The sequence below is a fragment of the Callospermophilus lateralis genome, chromosome 2 (assembly GCF_048772815.1).
Source record: "Callospermophilus lateralis isolate mCalLat2 chromosome 2, mCalLat2.hap1, whole genome shotgun sequence".
Classification (NCBI taxonomy): Eukaryota; Metazoa; Chordata; class Mammalia; order Rodentia; family Sciuridae; genus Callospermophilus; species Callospermophilus lateralis.
Genome location: NC_135306.1, coordinates 82,631,625 through 82,651,003, shown reverse-complemented (window position 1 = coordinate 82,651,003; position 19,379 = coordinate 82,631,625). Strand labels below are relative to the sequence as shown.

General features: G+C 39.2%; 1 protein-coding gene across 9 annotated transcripts in view; it reads left to right on the top strand.

The window, feature by feature from the left end:
• The window catches only part of LOC143392526 (solute carrier family 28 member 3), a 109,883-nt gene that overhangs the window by 43,482 nt on the left and 47,022 nt on the right, over positions 1-19,379 (top strand). Inside the window, exon 1 of one of the 9 annotated variants that reach the window (XM_076846122.2) lies at positions 8,618-8,688. The exons of the other annotated variants lie outside the window; for them this stretch is intronic. The gene's annotated coding sequence lies outside the window, so the exon portion shown is untranslated. Of the gene's footprint in view, positions 1-8,617; positions 8,689-19,379 lie in introns of those variants that run through there. 9 annotated transcript variants of the gene reach the window in all.

Genomic DNA, 19,379 nt, shown 5'->3' with positions numbered 1-19,379 from the left:
TTTGATGAACTGACCCTTTATCATTATAAAATATCCTTTGTTTTTAATTTTTAAAAAAGTTGTCTTGAAATTTACTTTAAGCCATTTGAGTTAGCTTTTATTACCATTTGCATGACATATATTTTTCTATCCTTTTAGCCTATGTAAGTCATTGAACCTAAAGTGTCTTATAAACAGCATATATTTGGGTCATGCTTTTTCTCCATCCAGCCAATATCTGCCATTTGATTGAAAGCCTTAATCCATTTATATTTAATGTAATTATTCATAAAATAGGACTTACGTCTGCTATTTTGTGTGTAATATACATCCACTTATATACAGTTATTCCTTGATATCTATGGCAAATTGGTTCCAGGACCCCCATGGATATCAAAATCTCTAAATGATTCAAATCCCTTATCTTAAAAACGGTGTAGTATATACCTATACCTTACACACATCGCCTCTTATCTTTTAACTCATCTCAAGATTACTTATAATACTCATACAATGTCAAATATGTATAAATAATAATATTCACTCTACTGTGTTGTTTAGTAAATAATGACAATAAAAAAGTCAGAGCAGACATAATTCTTTCCAAATATTTTTAGTCCATTATAGGTTGAATCTATTGATTCAAAATTGATATATAGAGGAATGTATATAAAATATCTTTCCTCTCAATTCATTACTTCCTTCTTGTGGTATATATTTTCTAGTATACCAATTTAATTCACTTGTTTTTTTAAAATATTTCTTCACATTATTTTCTTGGAGTTTTTTTCGGGAAATTGCTATTAACATCACAATTTATAAATATCTCACTAGGATTAATACCATCTTAATTTCAGTAGAATATAAAAACTTAATACAGGTCCATTCTCCTCCCCTTCTTTATGATATTGACATAATTTTTATAACTATAAGCCCATTAATATATTCTTTTGATTATCACTTTATGCAATAGTCATATAGGAGAGAGAATGGGTTACAAAAATATTTACCTGCACACTTACCTTTGCCGATGTTCTTTAGGTCTTCATGTGGATTTGAGTTACCCTATTGGGTCCTTTCATTTCATTCTGAAGGTTTCCTTGCAGAGCAGGTCTGCTAGCAGTGAATTTCCTGTTTTTGTTTATCTGGTGATGTCTTCCAATTTTTAAAGAACTGTTTTGCTAATATGGAGTTTTATATGTACCATTCTTCTATAGTACTTTGAATAGGAAATTTCCCACCCTTCTGGCCTTTGTGGTTTCATGAGACATCAGATGTTAAATTTATTGAGGAGCTATCATATATGATGAGTTGTTTCTATCTGGCAGCTCCTCAAGTTTTTCATCAAATTTGTGGACTTCTCAACAATTATTTCTTCAAATTTTCTTTCACCTTCTTCCCTCTCTCCTCTCCATCTGGAACTACTGCTGTGCTTCTGTTATGTTTGATGGTGCCCCACAGTCTCAGAGCTTCTAATTCTCTTTATTGTTATTCCCTAGTAAAGATATTATTCTCTTGCTTTTCTTTAGCTCTTTGAAAATGGTTTCCCTTTACTTTTTTTTTTTTTTGACATATTTAAAATAGATGATTTCCTGTCTTTGTTTACACAAGTCCAACATCTAGGCCTCCTCCTGGACAGTATTCATTGACTGCTGTTTTCGTTTACATGGACCATTCCTTCTTTGGATGAAAACTATTATTCTCAAAATATATTGTTGGAGGGCTAGGATTGCAGCTCACTGGTAGAGCACTTACCTAGCATGTGTGAGGCACTGGATTCAATCCTCAGCACAATATAAAAATAAATATTAAAAAAGGTATTGCATTCATCTACAACTAAAAAAAATTTTTAATATATTGTAGGAACTATGGAAAACAAATTGTCCTCTATTTATAAGGGATTATTTCTGTTGCCATTTGTTGCTTCTGTTATGGTCGTTACTCTTAAGTGTGTTTAGTGACTTAACCACATACTTCTATGTGGACTGTATTCATTATCATGTGTTCTGTGGAACATTCCCAGGAATTTCTGAAGCTATGGACATTTGATCCCCCAGCTTTTCCATTAAAATTTTGCTCAGCTTGTTGTTTGCTCCACCTTGTTATCACCATCTCAAGTACCTGCCTGTTAAACAATTGCCCTCAAGGAAATAGTACTATAGGACCTCTGAGTCAGATCAAACAAAGAGGAGCCTTGTGAGGAAGTCTTCCAAGGAACTTCAAGACAGGTCAAGACAGGCAATTTTCAGGGAACTGGGCTTTAGGGCAACTCCAACCCCATTTTATCCCTCCATAGGCTGCTCGTTTTCATTCTGGTTGCAAACTTTTTTTTAAGTCCTGTCTGGAGAAAGGAGAATGGAACTAGGGAAATTAAAGATACTACAGAGCTTGCTGTTCTGAGATCTGAATCATTTTATCTGAAAAACTACTCTGAATTGGTGTAAGCCTTTGCTTTTTGTTTTTGGTTTGTTTGTTTGTTTTTCCCTAGAGTTCTGAAAAAGTAACTTTGACAGTTTTATCAGTGTGGTGAATGGTACTGGCCACATCTCTAGGTTGGAATGCACTGCCTGATGGGTCAGGGGTAGAGCAGGGCTGAGGTTCTGAGGCTTACAGCAATCACTGCTGCCCTTTACCAGAAGCAGAGAAAGAATTTCATCATCTAATGATCACAGGAAAAATTTAAAAAAAAAAAAAGGAAGAGGAGATTGAATACTGTTCTTTCTACCATGAATATGGTAGAAAAGATCTCTAAAAGAGATGTCCTGATTCAAGAGACTTCTTTGGGGGCTCTGCATTTGGATTGCATGAGCTATAACTGGGTTTGTTATCCATATCTAGGTCCAAATGGATTTCCATGAAGATGTCATGACAGAAGTGATTGGGAACCCTTGATCAGCCATAGGCCACCAGCTACAAATGGCTCACAAGGCAGTTTGTGCTACAAGCACATCTCTAGTCTGCAGAGAGTCATCTGCAGAGATGTTCAGAAAAATGCTCTGATCTCAGTTCAGACAGAACCAAGACCAGTTCCCAGGCTCTGGATTTATTGTTCACTTACTAATGACAGAATCTGCATTTGACAGCCCCTTAATTTAAAATAAGAGAACTCGTCCCTGCTAATCCATCTCATTCACATACTGTTGATATCCCTTGGAGAAGCTGGGCCCTGAATGCTAGTTAACCTGCTAATTTATCAAACTGAAAAAAAAAAGGTGATTGTATCTGTAATTTTATATAGAAAAGATCATTGTGAACATGAACTCCAAGTCTCTATTGTTCACAGAAGTTTGGAACTCTTACCTTAGGACTGTAGATATAAGCAGACCCATGTGACCCAGGAGGCCACAGCACAATTTTTGCTGACAGCCAGGATTCTGGGTCTTTGGTAAGATCTAACTCCACTCCATACATGGAGTAGGTGACTTATCTAAGTCCCTATAAGAAGCTACTTTGATACGCTTACCACCTTTTCCTTTTTCATGGAAAAGAAAAAGAAAGGGGAAGAAAGGAATAAAGAAAGAATGAAGAGGACAATATGCATGTCTGGTTCTTTGGAAATACATAAAGATAGTTTTATTAGGAAAGTCATGTGAGTCTCCTGTGAATGTTCAGGAACAAAGTACATAATTACCAGGAATGGCTGAGTTAGAAAGCAAGGAAATGTACCTGAAGACTTCTCAATCTTCCCTCTGGCCTCCTCATCCTGAAAATTCAAAGTTTTGGTTTTTGTTTATCATTTCCTCAAGTGCCAAATCTGTTTGACATAAAGTGTGACATATTGATTTAACAGAAATTTCTTGAGATCTGACATTATGCCAGGCATTATGTTAGGAACTGGAAACAGGAAGCCACTGTTTGTTTAAAAATGAAACAATGGCAAACTATCATAACACAGCATCAGAAAGTGACCTCACCTAGTTTGGGGGGCCAGGGAATCATCATATTTTCCAAATATTCCAAATAAATATTTTATTTCTTCATACATTCAATAAATTATATTAAGCAGCTACTACTCTGTGCCAGGTAGAAGGAAAATACTCATTTGGGAACAAAAGACATAATTGTTTAAGCTATCATGTCAACAACTATTTTCCACTCTCCATTTTATGTGCATAAATCAAGGTCTTGAATGGGAAGGTTGGAGAGGGATGAGCAGGAACACAGAGTGGTGAAGAGAGGAAGCCAGGAACGGAGGCCAGTTCTCCTGCTTTACCCCAAAGTACTTTGCTAATTGTTAAAAAGAATCCAAAACTGATGATAAAGTTAGGTTTAAAACTAAATTTCTTCATGTATATCTAAAAAGAATAAATCTTTTTAAAAAACTAAATTCCTGTACTCTATTGACTTAGAAAACTTCCAGAATAAACTAACCAGCCAGAGTAAGGAGGTATAACTAAAGTAATGGTATAAATTCCCCCATGAAACATGGCTGTTAATATGGAGTGTCATATTAACAACAATAGAAACAACCTGTTAATATGGAGTGTCAACCATAGTCTGAAAGGGACCAGGACTGACAAAGCTGCACCCCTGTGCTCCCCCCAGGGGCTTTACCCTCTTGACCTGCTCAGCTTTAGAGAATACCAATGACCTGAGCTATGAAGTTCTACAGTTGTCCATGATGGGCCCTATTTCCCTATCAATTTTATCACTTTATATCTTTGCCAGGTTTTATTTTTCTAATTAAAATTACTTAGTCCTGAGTTTCTCATCCACCATAATCCAGGTTCAGGTTCGGGAACATTTGCAGGGAGGAAGTGGGTGGGAGAAGACAGGTCAAATTTGTACAGCCAGACAAGTTTAAAGGAAAAATTACTTAAATGAGGTCCAGGCCCATCCAGATAAAGCAGATGGAGAGCAAAGGTCCAGTTACATGTTGAGCTGGAAGGGGATGGAGAGACAGGCTGCCAACAGAGACTTTTCTAGAAGCCAACAAATATATCACCACTTCCTTGTTCCCTTGCAAAGCACAAGGCCTTCGTGTCAGAGAAGAGGAAGAAAGACCTAAGGGAGGAAGGGTTGAGAAAGCACTGGTGGGAGCAGGAGAGGCCCTCTGCAGTGCTACAATTACTGATTGTCTTGCACTTGGCTTAGACCTTGCCTGCAGGTAACAAGTGACCTTGTGGAGGGAAGACAGGAGCTTCTGAAATAGCCAGGTGAGGGGAGGGGTACAGCAGATGGGAAAGATCAGAGCAGCATACCAGGTATGAGGAGGGCAGGATGTGGGTACTTCCACATCCAGCTCAGTCAGACTGTCTGGATCTGCAGGGTCCACCATGCAGGCCTGTTAGAAGTTTCCAACTCCTCTCTGTTTCCTCACCTAAACCCCTAGTCTATGATGTAGGTCTACTAACACCCACATCACAGACTACTGGGAAAGCAATGTAAAGCACTAGTACCCAGAAAATGCTTCAATATCAACAATGATTAATTAAACCTTTTAGTTGGGGGTGCTCTTTTGGTACAGGCCAAGCCCAACTGGAAATGCAAGTGTGAAATCGGTCTCTTCTCACATCAATCAGAGTGATCCACTGTTGTGGAGCCCATGGAAGATGCTGCATGCAGCTTTGAGTTTTTATCATGTCAGCAGAACACAAACCTCAGGCCTGTTAAGTCCATGAAAGGCTTGGTGAACTTGGCTCCCGATGTCTGCATCTCATCAGAGAATTTTACAGTTATTTTCAAAGGTTTTCAGATATTTTTATTTGTTTCCTATTTAGACAAATGCATAAAAAAACAATTACTTACTGTAAATTTATTCCATGTGTTTCTGATTAATTTATATTTATTTAATCAACACCCTTTTGAAAGAAGTGCCTAATGGCCAAGTTGGTTTTAGAAATCCCTACAAAGCAACTTTTTCCCAAATATAGACTTAAGATCAATTTTACTGAATGTGCAGGAAGATTCCAAATTGTGATATCTGTATAAACCAGTGATTACAGAAGAAAAAAAAACAATTTTCAATAGCTTAAGGACAATTCAAGATGTTCTAAGATAAAGATATTAATAATGATCAATGTTTCTTGATACTATCTTTATTTCTCTCCCTCTCTTTTTCACCTTCTTATTTTGTATAATTAAATAACCAGTTGTATTATTTAGGGCTGACAATTTCTCCTAAAATGCCCTAAGTACAGCGACATATATGTGATTCTCAGCACCCTGCCCAGTGCCTATCCCATCATACATATTTATTGGAAGAATAAATGGGAAAGCCTACCACAGAGCTGTTTGTAACATTTAAGGAGTAGAAAAAGCAGCTACTGTTATGGCAAGATACAATAAATCACTGAGTCAATCTTAAAACAGAAGATGGAACCATCTTTATTCACCAGCTGGTGCACCAACAAGCAGGCTGCAAGTCTACACACTTCAACCCCTCCAGGGATTAGAGTACACATTTTAAAGCATGGCAGTACATTAATCATAAGTGGCTGTTGCTATGATTCTAAACCATACACAGATCATAATATCTAAAATCATAAGCAGAAGAGGAAGTGGGTCAAAATGACCCTAGTTGAATACAAGTTAAAGAATAGTAGTTACTAATGTCTAGACAATCATTAACATTCTAACAAGTACAGTATATAAGAATAGAAGGAACAATTTTGCCATTTTGTTTTGCCATTATGTTATGCTAAGCAATTGTTGGTAGGTACACTGGCAGGGTTGTCCCAAGGGAGAAGTGTTTCTTACATGATATGGAGTTTCAGGTCAAAATAGTCTGTCTGGTCATTGCCTATATAGCATGACCCATAACACTACAGCCCAGGAAAGAGAGATAAGCAGTCTAGGTGGTGGGAGGAAAAGCAAAGTGTGACATCAATGAAGCAGGAATACAGAGGTGGTCTACTATGCATGATAAAAACTGGATTAGGAACATGCAAACCACTGATCTTGGCAAGAGTGATATCCACAGAATGATAGGAGTGGGAACCAAATGGGAAAGAGTTGAAGAGTTAATTTAAGGCAAGAAAATGGAAGCAATAAGTACAGATAGAAGATTGGCTTTAAAAAAATATATTTTTGTAGTTGTTGATAGACCTGTATTTTATTTATTCATACATAGTACTGAGAATTGAACCCAGTGCCTCACACATGCCAGGCAAGTGCGCTACACTGAGCCCAGCCCCAGCCCCAACCCCAAGAAGACTAATTTTTAATGGGAGGAGAAAGGATGCTTATCTACGAATTCTAGGCTTCATTCAGGGCAATCAAAAATTGATGATGATGGAAATATCAGAGAATCAAGGGAGAGAGTGTCTTAGTCCATTTTGTGCTGCTATGACAATATCAGAGATGGGGTAACTTATAAAGAATAGAAATGTATTTCTTACACTTCTGGAGGCTGAGAAGCCCAGTATCAAGTTGCTGACATCTTGCTAAATCCTCCCATGGTTCATCCCATGGCAGAAGGAGACAGGGTGTGAGAACAAGAGGAGACTGAGCTCACTTTTATAACAAACCTACTCTCTCAATAAAGAGCCCCCTCCAGCCAAGACAGCATTAATCCACTCACAAAGGCAGAGCCCTTGAAGGCCTCACCTCCCAAAATCGTTGCCTTGGGGTTTAAGTTGTAACACATGAACTTCAGGGGACACATTCAAATCATAGCCAAGAGGTTAACCAGTAATCTGTGAGAAAGTATGGAGAGCTATGGCTGGCTCAGAGTGAGGAGCAAGGGCATGATCACATTGTTACTCTCAAGATCAGCTTCTCCAGGAGTGAATTTAGGTTTCTCTAGTTTTCTCCCTTCCAAATGCCTTATAAAAGTTCTCATGGGAGCATCTTCCTCTAGTCCAAATATATAGCCTATGCCACATACTATCAAACACAAATGGGCAGCACAAATGTCAACCTACAGTAAGAATGAAAGATGACCCTATAGGAGCAATGGACAGCTTGTCCTCTGGTAGAAAATTCTGCATTTATATGACTTTTGTCTATCTCCTGTCTAGGGACACCCTATATACACAGAAGATTTTTTTTTTTTTTTTATCTAGACAATCATTAACATTCTAAGTGGTTAGGGTACATTGCACCCTAACCACTTAGAAGGGGTTGGGGGGGGGACTGGGGATTGAACCCATGGGGGATTTACTATTGAACTTTATTCCCAGCCCTTTTTACTTTTTATTTTGAAACAGGGTCTCACTAAATTGCTGAGGCTGGCCTTCAACTTTCCATCCTCTTACTTCGGGCTCCTGAGCCCCACAGTTCTGACTGGCCATAGAAGAAATGTTTAAAAACAGTCATTTGGAGACATTTAACTCAGATCTTTTATTTTTCTCCTCAGATGTCAAAAAAGAACAAAGCTAGACATTAACATCAGTTTAAGCAATGAGGACAGATTTCCACTCAGAAACAAACTATTGCAATAGGAAAGAGTGCCCAGTGCAAACCAAACTCAACTTGTACAGAGGTGAATGGACCTTTTAAAGGGAGAATGAGGGAACAGAAAAGGGGTGAGCATCCAGTCCTAGTGAAGCGGAAGTTGCAAAAAGCATGAAGGAGCAGGGGATTGGTCAGTGTGAAACCCACTGAGTTTCCTAACTGCAACTTACAGGAAGTTAGATTCCTATCTGCCCACACAGACTAGGGGCAAGAGAGTTACCTTCATGAATATTTGCATTGCAAGAGTCTTGAAGACAGTTCTGGGTGGGAGAAGATTTACATCTCAAAGGAGCAGAGAAAGGCTCTATAAAGGTAAGCTATCTAAAGTAACTGATCTGAGGAGGAGTTCTGGAGCTTATCTGCCTCTCTCAAGGTTCAGAGCAGGAGCATTTAAGGACATTCTCCAAGCAGCATTGGGCATTCTAGACAGGTGTTTCCATGGGATCTAGGGCCTAGCCTTGAGCTTTTAGAAACTGTGCCAGTATTTCTGGAAGCCTCTTACTGTGGGAGGGTGGACCTCTGTCTCATTGTCCTGAGAGTCTACAATTTTTAAAGGTCAAGATTGAGGCCTAAGATGAGAAAAGGACCTAGAAGAGCCTAACTAGTGTTTGGTCAAGGAAAGATTCATTGCTGTTAACCATTTCCAAATACAAGATCACACTAGGGTACGCACACTTACGTGCACAAACCCTCACCTCTGACTGTCCTAGTTAATCCACCAGTCTGGAGCTCCTTCAAAAGAGTGGCTGGCTGTTCCTTCAACAACCAAAAAAATTAACATTGATTCAATAATAATATGCTGTTCATGATACAATTCCTATGTGTCCAAAATATCTTATACAACTTTTTAAAAGTCCTTGGTTATGCTTCTTGTGTCTCTTGCAGTTATACCATTCTCCAACATCAGTTTGTGTTTGTTGTTCATAATGCTGGATTTTTTTTCTTTTTCTGGTACTGGGGACTGAACCCATGGGTGCTCTACCACAGAGCTACTTCCCCGGCCCTTTTTATTTTAGTTTGAGACTCTCTCACTAAGTTGCCCAGGCTGGACTTGAACTTGCAATCCTTCTGCCTTAGCCTCCCGATTTGCTGAGATTACAGGCATGCACCACTGAGCCCATCAGACACTGGCATTTTGAATGGTTCAGGTTAAATGCCTTACTGTAAAATCTCATTTTCAGCATTTGGTTGTTTCCTTGGAATTCAATTCAAATACAACATTTGTTTTGGGGTTGCTGTTTTAGTTTTTTTTTTTTTGGTTTGTTTGTTTTCTTTCATATGGTATTATTGATAGAATACAGCCATACTCTGTCGCTGAGCTATATCCCAACCTTTTTTATTTTTTATTTTGAAACAGGTCTCCCTAAACTGCTCAGGCTGGCCTCAAAATTGGGGTCCTCCTGCCTCAGCCTCTTCAGTTGTTGTGATTACAGGCATGCCCCACTGGGCCCAGACAGATCCAACATTTGTGACATCTCATACATGAGGGTGTATATTTTTAGTTGCATTCACATCAGAAGGCACAGAATGTCAATTTGTCCCCATTAGTGTTGACTTGGTTAGGGTGGGGCAGATCACTCCATTATAATGGGACATTTTTCTCTTTTGATTAGCAAGTAATCTGAGAAGTAAACAGTTCAAGACTATGAACATGCAGTTCCCCAGCACAAGCCATCCAATTGTTTTAGCATCTATTGAGGAACTTTTCCTGAATCAATTAGTACTAGGAGTTACAAAATGCTGATTTTATTCCTTCAATATTCATTAATTTAAATTCATCTGATAAGAATAGATTTCCCTGCTTTCTTTTCCCCTAAATACATACATACATACATACACATACACCAAAGACTTGGTGACCTACACAACAGGAATTTCTCACAGTTCGGAGGCTGGGAAGTCTGAGTTCAAGGTGGCAGCAAGGTAGATTTCATTCCCAGGCCACTCCACTTGGCCCGAGGGCTACCTATTTCTCACAAGGGGAGAGAGGGAGAAAGAGAGAGAGAGTACACTCACATTTATTCCTATAAGGTCACTAATCCTCTCAGATTAGGATTGATCTTTACAAGTTCATTTAATCTTTTTAAGAAATCTTTATTTTTTTAATCTGACCTCATTTCATCTCTGTAAAGTTCCTCTTTTCAAGTTCAGCTACATTGGGGGTTCAGGGCCTCAACGCATGAATTTTAAAGTGACTTTCAGTTCCTAATATGGACTATCATTGTCTTTTGTTTAGTATGTTATAATTCAACTGCCAACAATTTACTTCTTCCAACATTTTATTATAAAATTTTCCAAATATAGAGGAGAGTTGAAAAAAATTCATAGTGAGCACTTATATACACACCCTCTCTGCTCTACAATTAACATTTCACTAACCTTGCTTTATTGTGATTTTTATTTTGGGATCCAGTTGTCTTAAATTTGGCTAGTGAGGTAAGACTACTTTGTGACAAGGACTGACTTTATTAGACATAACCACCCTAGATGATAGATGAAGCAAACTTTTTTTAATTGAGGTTATGATTTAGCATATTAATACTTTTAATCAGGTCCCTGCTTATAGAGCAATAGCCCACTAGAATGGGAAGTGGGGTGCAGGGGAGGGCCTTCACCTCCTCTGTCTGACAACCCTGAGGAAATGGAGCCACCAAGTGGCCACTGTGCACAGCAACCACGCGGGGGCCTCCAGGAGCCTCCAGAATGAGGATCAAGCTGTGCATTTCAACTTCTATACATAACTAGGACTCATGCCTTCCAGTGGGAAAGAAACAACCACTTTTAGAAAAGTCAGGACATCATCTTTCAGACAATTAAGCAGAATGCTTAAAACACTTATTTGTCACTATTTCAAGAATCTAAATGACCACAATGAAAATGAACACAATGTCAAAGGCTTTACTCCTGGGTAAGTTTTTGTTTGTTTGTTTGTTTAAATTTGGGTTTTTTTGAGGGTTTTTTTTGTTTGTTTGTTTGTTTGTTTTTTTGGTTCGTTGGTTTGTAACGGGATTAAATGAGCAGATGTTTTACTACTGAGTGACATCCTCAGTTCTTTTCATTTTCTAATTTTGAGTCAGGGTCTTGCTAAATTCCTGAGGGTCTCACTCACTAAGTTGCCCAGGCTGGCCTTGAACTTTCAATCCTCCTGCCTCAGCCTCTCAAGTCTCTGGGATTACAACCCTGTGCCACTATGTTCTTTGGTACCAGGGATTGAATCCAGGAGCACTCAATCATTGAGCAACATTCCCAGCCCTTTTTCATTTTTTATTAGAGACGGGGTTTCACTAAGTTGCTTAAGGCCTCGATAAATTGCTGACGCTAGCTTTGAACTTGCAATCCTCCTGCCTCCACCTCCTAAACTGCTGGGATTTAGGTGTGTGCCACCACACCCAGCCATCCCTGGATAGTTTTTAATTTTTTTCACCAGTAAATTTATTGGACAATAATATGGACATACCCAGAAATGAAACAACATCTCCAACTGTATATAAGTAATGGGAGAAAGGGTTATTAAGATGGGAAAAGGCTATGTAATGGGGGATAAGGCTCATATCCTCCCAAATGCATCTACTTATGCTTGTTTCATAACTGAGAGATGTGTCAGGAAGGGGATGGGCATTCCAGAAAGCCAAAAGGAGATAGACCTCCTTGCTTAAAATTAATGTGAAAGAACAAGAAGGGCCCTCACACACATACAAGTTGTAAAATGAATTCATATCTGTTGCAAATATAATAATTTACATCTATGACACTGAAATTGAGGTAGCTGTTACAACTTGCCACTGAACTTGCTGGGATTGTTTTTAATTTGTTAACAAAGATACATGTATTACTCTATCACAAATTCATTCTAATAGCTCTCTGTATAACTGGTTTCCTTTTAATCTTGCACATTTGATTTTATGTATTTTAAAACATGCTGAAAGACATCACCAGGTCCACCAACTGTGGTTTGGGGATATTGCCCTGAAGTTGCCAGGGATCTTGGGAACAGCATTTCTGTGTGTTGGGCTGTGTTAGGGCCTGCTAAAATTCAGAGCTCTCTTTCTAAAAGAGATAGAGATATTTATTGGGAAGAACCAGCCATAATGTATTGGCCACAATATATTCTCAGTTAAGGTTATAAACTTCAGTTGGTGCCAATTTGATGATATTGTTGTTATTTGGGTGTTTTCTTTAATCATTTGTTTATCTGGTCTATCATAGCCTGAAGCATTTGGAGAATCTCTATACCTTCCCACCTGTATTTCCTTTGTTATTTTATGCCAGGCTTCTTTACTGTGAGATCATACCTTGATAACTACTTCTTTATTGGACATGCATTCCTTTGGGTGTTCACAATTCAGCCTTGGTAGGTTAAGATAATGATCCTGCATTTTTTTTCCTGAGTCAATGAGTCATTTTCATCCTATGGTTGTATATTTGTTGTTCCAATTGATTCAGTCAAATCCATTGATTGATTGATTTGCCAGAAATATTTGTTTGTTCTTATTTTATTGTGCTTTCTAAAAACCTTCTCACTGTGAGGTTTTCATGGGGGTTTTCCTGGATTGTTGGTTGGTTTCTTCTGAATATATATTTATTATATTTTGTTTTGTTTTAATGTTTCCTTTTTGTTTGTTTTAATGTTTCCCTTTTTAAATAACTAGTTTAAGATTATAATTCAAAATCATTACCTTTTCCACCTTCCATTATTTTCTTTCCTTCTCCTCTGTCACTTGATTTTAGTTGAATATGTTTTTAATGTTTACCTTTCTGTTTTGCACTATAATCTCTTTCAGCTCCCAGAAGCAAAAAGGTAGGACTGGGGACATAGCTCGGTCAGTAGAGTGCTTTCCTCACATGCACAAGGCCCTGGGTTCAATCCCCAGCACCATCAAAAAAAAAAAAAAAAAAAAAGAAAGAAACTAAAAAGTGAAGTAATTGACTTACCGCCCTGTTTTCTACCTCTGCTTTCCTTCCCTTTTAGATAGCATTCTGAGAATCTTTTCTCCATTGCCAGAGGGTATAATACTTATAATTTATTCTAGAGTTCCAATTGCTGGAGTTGTTTTAGATTCTAATTTATTAAATAGACTTAAAATATGTTATTATGCCGAGTGCAGGTGCAACTGGTGCACGCTTATAATTCCACCAAGATAGCAACTTTGAGGCCAAACTTGACAACTTAGCAAGACCCTGTCTCAAAATTTTAAAAGGTTTTTAAAGGGCTGGAGATGTTCCTCAGTGGTAGAGTGCCCCTGGGTTCAGTCCCCAGTACTGGAAAGAAAATAGAAATAGTACCATCATTACTCTTTTTAACAGATTTTCTCCCATTCATCTGTGTGTTGGGGGGGGGGGCGTACTGAGGATTGAACCCAGGGCCTGGAACATGCTTGATGAGCACTCTACCACTGAGCCACATCCCAGCTCCATCCATTTATGTATGGCTTCTTCCTCCAGCAGCGTCATCACAAAACCCCACGGAAACTATATGAGTGCTTGCATGTTAAAACGGGGCGGGGGGGGGGATAGTTAAATCTGATCATATACCTTCCTTTAATTCTTCTTTGGGTTCAGAACTCTGCCTCTTCTCCCTTCTCCCGACATCCTTTACGTGGGGTTTTCTCTGCCTCTACCTCTCAAAGATCACAAGGAGAGAGAATGTGAGCTGAGTTATGAAGCCATAGGCATTGCTAGCATTGATGACACTCACGGGAAAACAACAGCCTGACTCCCTGTACCCTGGTCAAACTGTCTGGAGAAGAGGTGGCTCCAGAGACAGGTCCAGGTCTTCCCAGAAAGAAGGGGGAACACCATACAGGACCAGCAGGGTCCTTGATTTATGTGATGCAAAAGAACCTCAGCACACACCAGTTAGAGACAGAAAAGGAAACTCGGTGAGAGGTGGGTGTTGGAAGGTCCAAGAAAGCTTATAGTGGTCTGGTCATTCTCAGGATCCTTAAGTTTTCATGGTCTTTATCTAATCAATAGATAATGCTGGAAAGTCCCCTAAATCACAAGCTTCTTAAAATGTTGTATCTCTCTTTGCTAATCAGTTCATTGGGGGGATAATTAATAGTGTGCAGGTAAACTTACAGCTTTCCCAGGAATCTGAGAGTAACAGGCCTGGGAGACTGGTTTAGGGACTGACAGGTCTGGAGAAATAGCTGGACCTTCTGAATTGTATTTCCTGTTCTTCCTGTATGTCTCCTCTCTGCTTATTTCTTATTTATTTTGCCCTACCTCAAAACCACCCAGGGCAGTCAGAGGTGACAGAATTGTGCAAGGAAAGTGTGTCAGTAAGCCTCAGGCTGGCCGTGTGAGCCCTCCCACTAGAAGTGCTGCATCCTCCCCAGCCTCTAACCTACACCAACAGGCCAGAGGAACAGAAATGTTTCAAGGAGGATAGTCTAGTGCCTATTAACTCCCATTAAAGAATTTATAAAAACCCAAGACTTGAGTCAGAAGGTTGCATGAGCTGAGAGAGCCAAGAGCAAAGGGATCAGCGGCTTTCAGAGTACTATCCTTGAAAAGGCAGGCAAAGCTCGGGTACTTAGAGAAACAGCCTTAAAACTTTTGACATTTGTGGATTGTAAAATGGGGAGGGGATGATCCCAAATAATTTGAAGAGATCAGATTCACCAAACAGATCTTGACTTTTATAAGCCTTTTTTTTGTTTTTTTTTTTTTTTTGGTACCAGGGATTGAACCCAGGGGCACTCAACCACTGACCACATCCCCAGCCCTATTTTGTATTTTATTTAGAGACAGGGTCTCACTGAGTTGCTTAGCACCTCACTTTTCCTGAGGCTGACTTTGAACTCTTGATCTTCCTGCTTCAACTTCCCAAACTGCTGGGATTACAGGCGTGCACCTCCACACCCAGCTTTAAATTTTAATGGTAGAAGACAACATGACTATAAATGCTCCAAAGCAAAAAAGTAAGAAGCCAACTAAAACATAAATTTAATTCAAAAGTTCATGAGCACTGACTACGCAGCATTGAACAAGCTGCACAGCCCAGGAGGTAGGCAACGTTGCCGTTCCCACACAATGGGGCATGCAGCCTCAAGAAAGTAAGCTGAGTTGAACCCAGGTACGACCACGGAACCCAAGGTCTGAATCACAACCTGACACTGATTAATACAGATCATTTAATAAACATTCAAACAAACAGTAATCCTAAGGCTTACGTAAGGTTCACTTGCTACAACTTATTTGTATTTGCTTTTTGGAATTTTAAGTTTACCATTTGAGGCAGTTGCTCTATTCTGGTCCTATTCCATGTTTAGAAAAATAATTACAGAAAGGTTAGATCATTCGCAGAAGCTCAGTAAAACAACAAAAATTGGGTGTGTATTTCTGACACTTTCATTTGGGCACTTAGAGCTTGGACATCAGGGAACATTCTTGGAGAAGCAGGGAAAGGAAAGTTGTCTTAGTCTCTTCTATATTGCTAACATCACAATACCATATCCTAGGTAAGTTATAAAGAAAAGAGGTTTATTGAGGCTCTCAGTTCTTGTCCAAGGTCAAGGGGCTGCACATGGCCTTCTTATTGGCAGTTCTGAGGCAGTGCAGGGCACCACATGATGAGAGACAGGGAGCTCAGGAGAGGTCTAATCAAACTGGCTCTTATGTCGACTCATTCTCAAAATAACTCATTAATTCATTAATCCCATTAACTCATTATTAAACTCTGAATGCAGAGACCTAGTCACCTCTTAATGATGTACCTAGTCCCACCTCTCATAAGGGAAATCTCATAATGTGAGGTAAATTTCAATGAGAGTTTTGGAGGAGACAACTCATAGCATATACTATTTGGTCTGTACTCAACTGTAGGCATTGTTTTAACCACTACTCAAAAGCTCAAAAAGCTCTAGGAATATCTTTCTGTTCATTCAAAAACAGTTATCAGCACCTCTGTGCCTAGCAACGGGTTGCATAGACATATAGTATTCAGCAGAGAACAGGGGACAGAGTATCCAGCTTTTCAACTTACAGTCCAGATTTTTTCACATCAAGAATGGAAACTAAAAAGTTAGAAAACTACCCCCTGGGTGGGGAGAACATGTTCTCTGGCTAACATAGCCTAGCTTAATTTATATATGTATATCTCCTGACTTTCATTTCTGTAAATTGTAACTGCTTCTGTAAAACCAGTGGATAAACAATCTAAATGATTCTCCCCCATGTGATCAAACTGCATGGATTTCAGTATCCGTTTTTCATTGTTTGCTTATTTCTTATGCAGTTGAACAATCAGCCACCTGTGATCCAGACAGATTCCCTGGCATAGCTGCCAGTAACAAAAGTTCCATTTTTGTCCCAGGCATTGGGACCTTAATATTCATATGATTGCTTCTCAGAATATACTATATTGACTGCTTCTAGAACTCTTTTAAAGGTATAAAGAGAAGTCTGAAATTGGTAAATAGTAGATATTAATAGAAAGAAAATAAAATAATCAGCTTTGGTTAAGAATCTAAATCTGATCTGACAGTATAAAGCCTTCCAGTCAAGTTAGATTATCGAACACATCACAGAACACACTCAGGTTCCAGAATCATTTAAAAATCTTCAAAACAACTCCTTGGGGGTCTTCACCAGCATCACATTTGACTTTGGACCATTTACATGTTCATAAACCTAAGTGACTGACATCCTAAGAAAGGGCAGGATGAATATCTCCTAGCTGGTTGAGGTTTTCATTTCTTGCCTCAGGTCTGGAAGCCCGAATGCACCTCCTTAGCATGACCACTCATACAGTCAGAGCTACCTGATTAGAGCAAATCTTGGAAAGAAGAAAAGATCCCCTGGCATAGTGACATGAAGTCCTGGCCACAAGAACTGAAAAATGGAAGCCAGGTCCTACAATCAGAGCACAGTGGGAGGGAAAGAACAGAGAATGACAAACCATTGATATTTGAAGTGTGTAGTGTGGGGAAGGCTGCTATTCTGTTTGGGAAATGATCACCAGAGCCGAAACACAGCTTAGAGAGGCTGTAATTTCTGGTACTTTGAACACTTCTATTATTTCTACTCTTGTATTATTGATTGATGGATTTTAGCGGTACTGGGGATTAAACCCTGGAGTGCTCTACCAAGCCCAGCTCTAGTCTTGCATTTTAGCATCTCGAATTCAGATCAAGTTTTCTGAATTTAAAGGGAACCAAAAGGAATTGAATCCACAGGTATACTTCTATGTCCTTCCATATTTGTAAAGCCCAAAGGGCCAGTCTTTAACAGGCACCATATGGATTAGGGATAGACAGTCTGGGCTCACATCCTTCCTCAGCTATTTCTAACTGTACAACCCAAGTCAAATGATTGACCTATCTTTGACTTCAGTTTCTTCATTTGTAAAAGTGAAGATCACAGAATCTGCCTCACAGACCCTTTATGAGGATCAAATGCAGAGGGTTGAACGCAGTATCATCACCTAGTACATAAATACTATATCATTCAGGCAAAGTAAAAGCAAAAGCCAGAAGTAACTGGGGAGAAGTTAGTTTCATCTCAGGAGGTAGGTTAGGCAGAGCTGTAATGAGCATGCTCCTTAAGGTTTTCAGAGACCGTGTTCCTCCAACTCATCACTCTGACATCTCTGGGATGGGACCTGTAGCCATGGCCTGCATGGAACCATTCACACATCAGGCAGCAAGATGGAGAAAAATACAAAAGGGATCAGGAGCACAATTCCTTAGGGAACATTCCCTGAGTTTCCCCACTAGGGTACCCTTTTTATCAACCTAGTTTCAAGGAGAGCTTGGAAACATAGGTTTTTCTAGATATCCGTGTATCAGCTAAAATTCTTTGGAAGGGGATACCACTGCTGGGGTGGTAGGGGGGATAATTTTAGTAGTTTCTAGTTTTCTATGAGTTATGATATTATTTTGAAACTCAATGAAAAGAAGAATTTAGTATAAAAGGTAACTGTCACCAGGCACAGGGTTACATGCCTGTAATCCCAGCAGTTCAGGAGACTGAGCCTGAAAGATCAAAAGTTCAAGGCCAGCCTCAGCAATTTAGCAAGATCCTAATTCAAATAAAAAACAAAAATGGCTGGGGTTATAGCTCAGTGGTAAATCTCCAATACTAAAAATAAAGTTTTAGACTCCTGTCCACCTGCCTATAATAACCACCATGAACCTGTAGTGATTCTAGAAGCATAAAAAGAACAAGATCAAAGAGAAACAAACCCCAGACACAATGTGTTCCTGGCTACAAGGATCTGCCCTTAAAAGGGAACCTAATCCAGGACCATCCCCTTTAGCACACCTAGAAACTAAAAGTAGAGAAATTAAACAGGGCATGTTGTACACTGCCTAGAGTCCTACAACTCCTACGACTTTCTCACCCATTCAGTAGAGTGATAGGTTTTTTCCCTGAGAAATCATGGCTGTCGGTGTTGGGGACGCAAAGGTATCCAGTTAATCTGAATTGCTAAATAAATGGAAAGAAACAAAGGACTAAGAAGTCATTATAAGCCCTCTATTATGGCCCCATGGCTCTGATTTGAAGAAAAAAAATATTCTGTATCTTAATGGTCACTTTCCAGTCACCAATCAACACCCACAATAACCCCATTATTTCTGTTGTAAATGCTCAAGTGGGAGATATTGTTTTTCCTGAAAATTCAAAAAGGCCAAGACCTGTACTCTGCTGGGAGTGAAATAATCCCATTACACAATGAAAAATTCATCCAGAGATACTCCTTTCACTATAAATAGGAACACTCACTCTGTCCCCTTAGAACACAACCCCATACCCCTTCCACCTTCTTTAAACTAAGGGGAAAGATCCACATTCCACAAATGGAGTTCCAGATAATGTCACCAGGTGGCAGTAATAATCAGCATCAAGAAACTAAAGGTCCTCAGGGAACCAGAAAATGTCTGGATTCCGGAAGGGACTAAGAACACCAAATAGAAAGCAGTGTCCCGTGTCCTAGGAATAAAGAGCTGAGGCTTGGGAAGATGTAACCTACAGAGTGTCACACATGTAATTAGGGACCC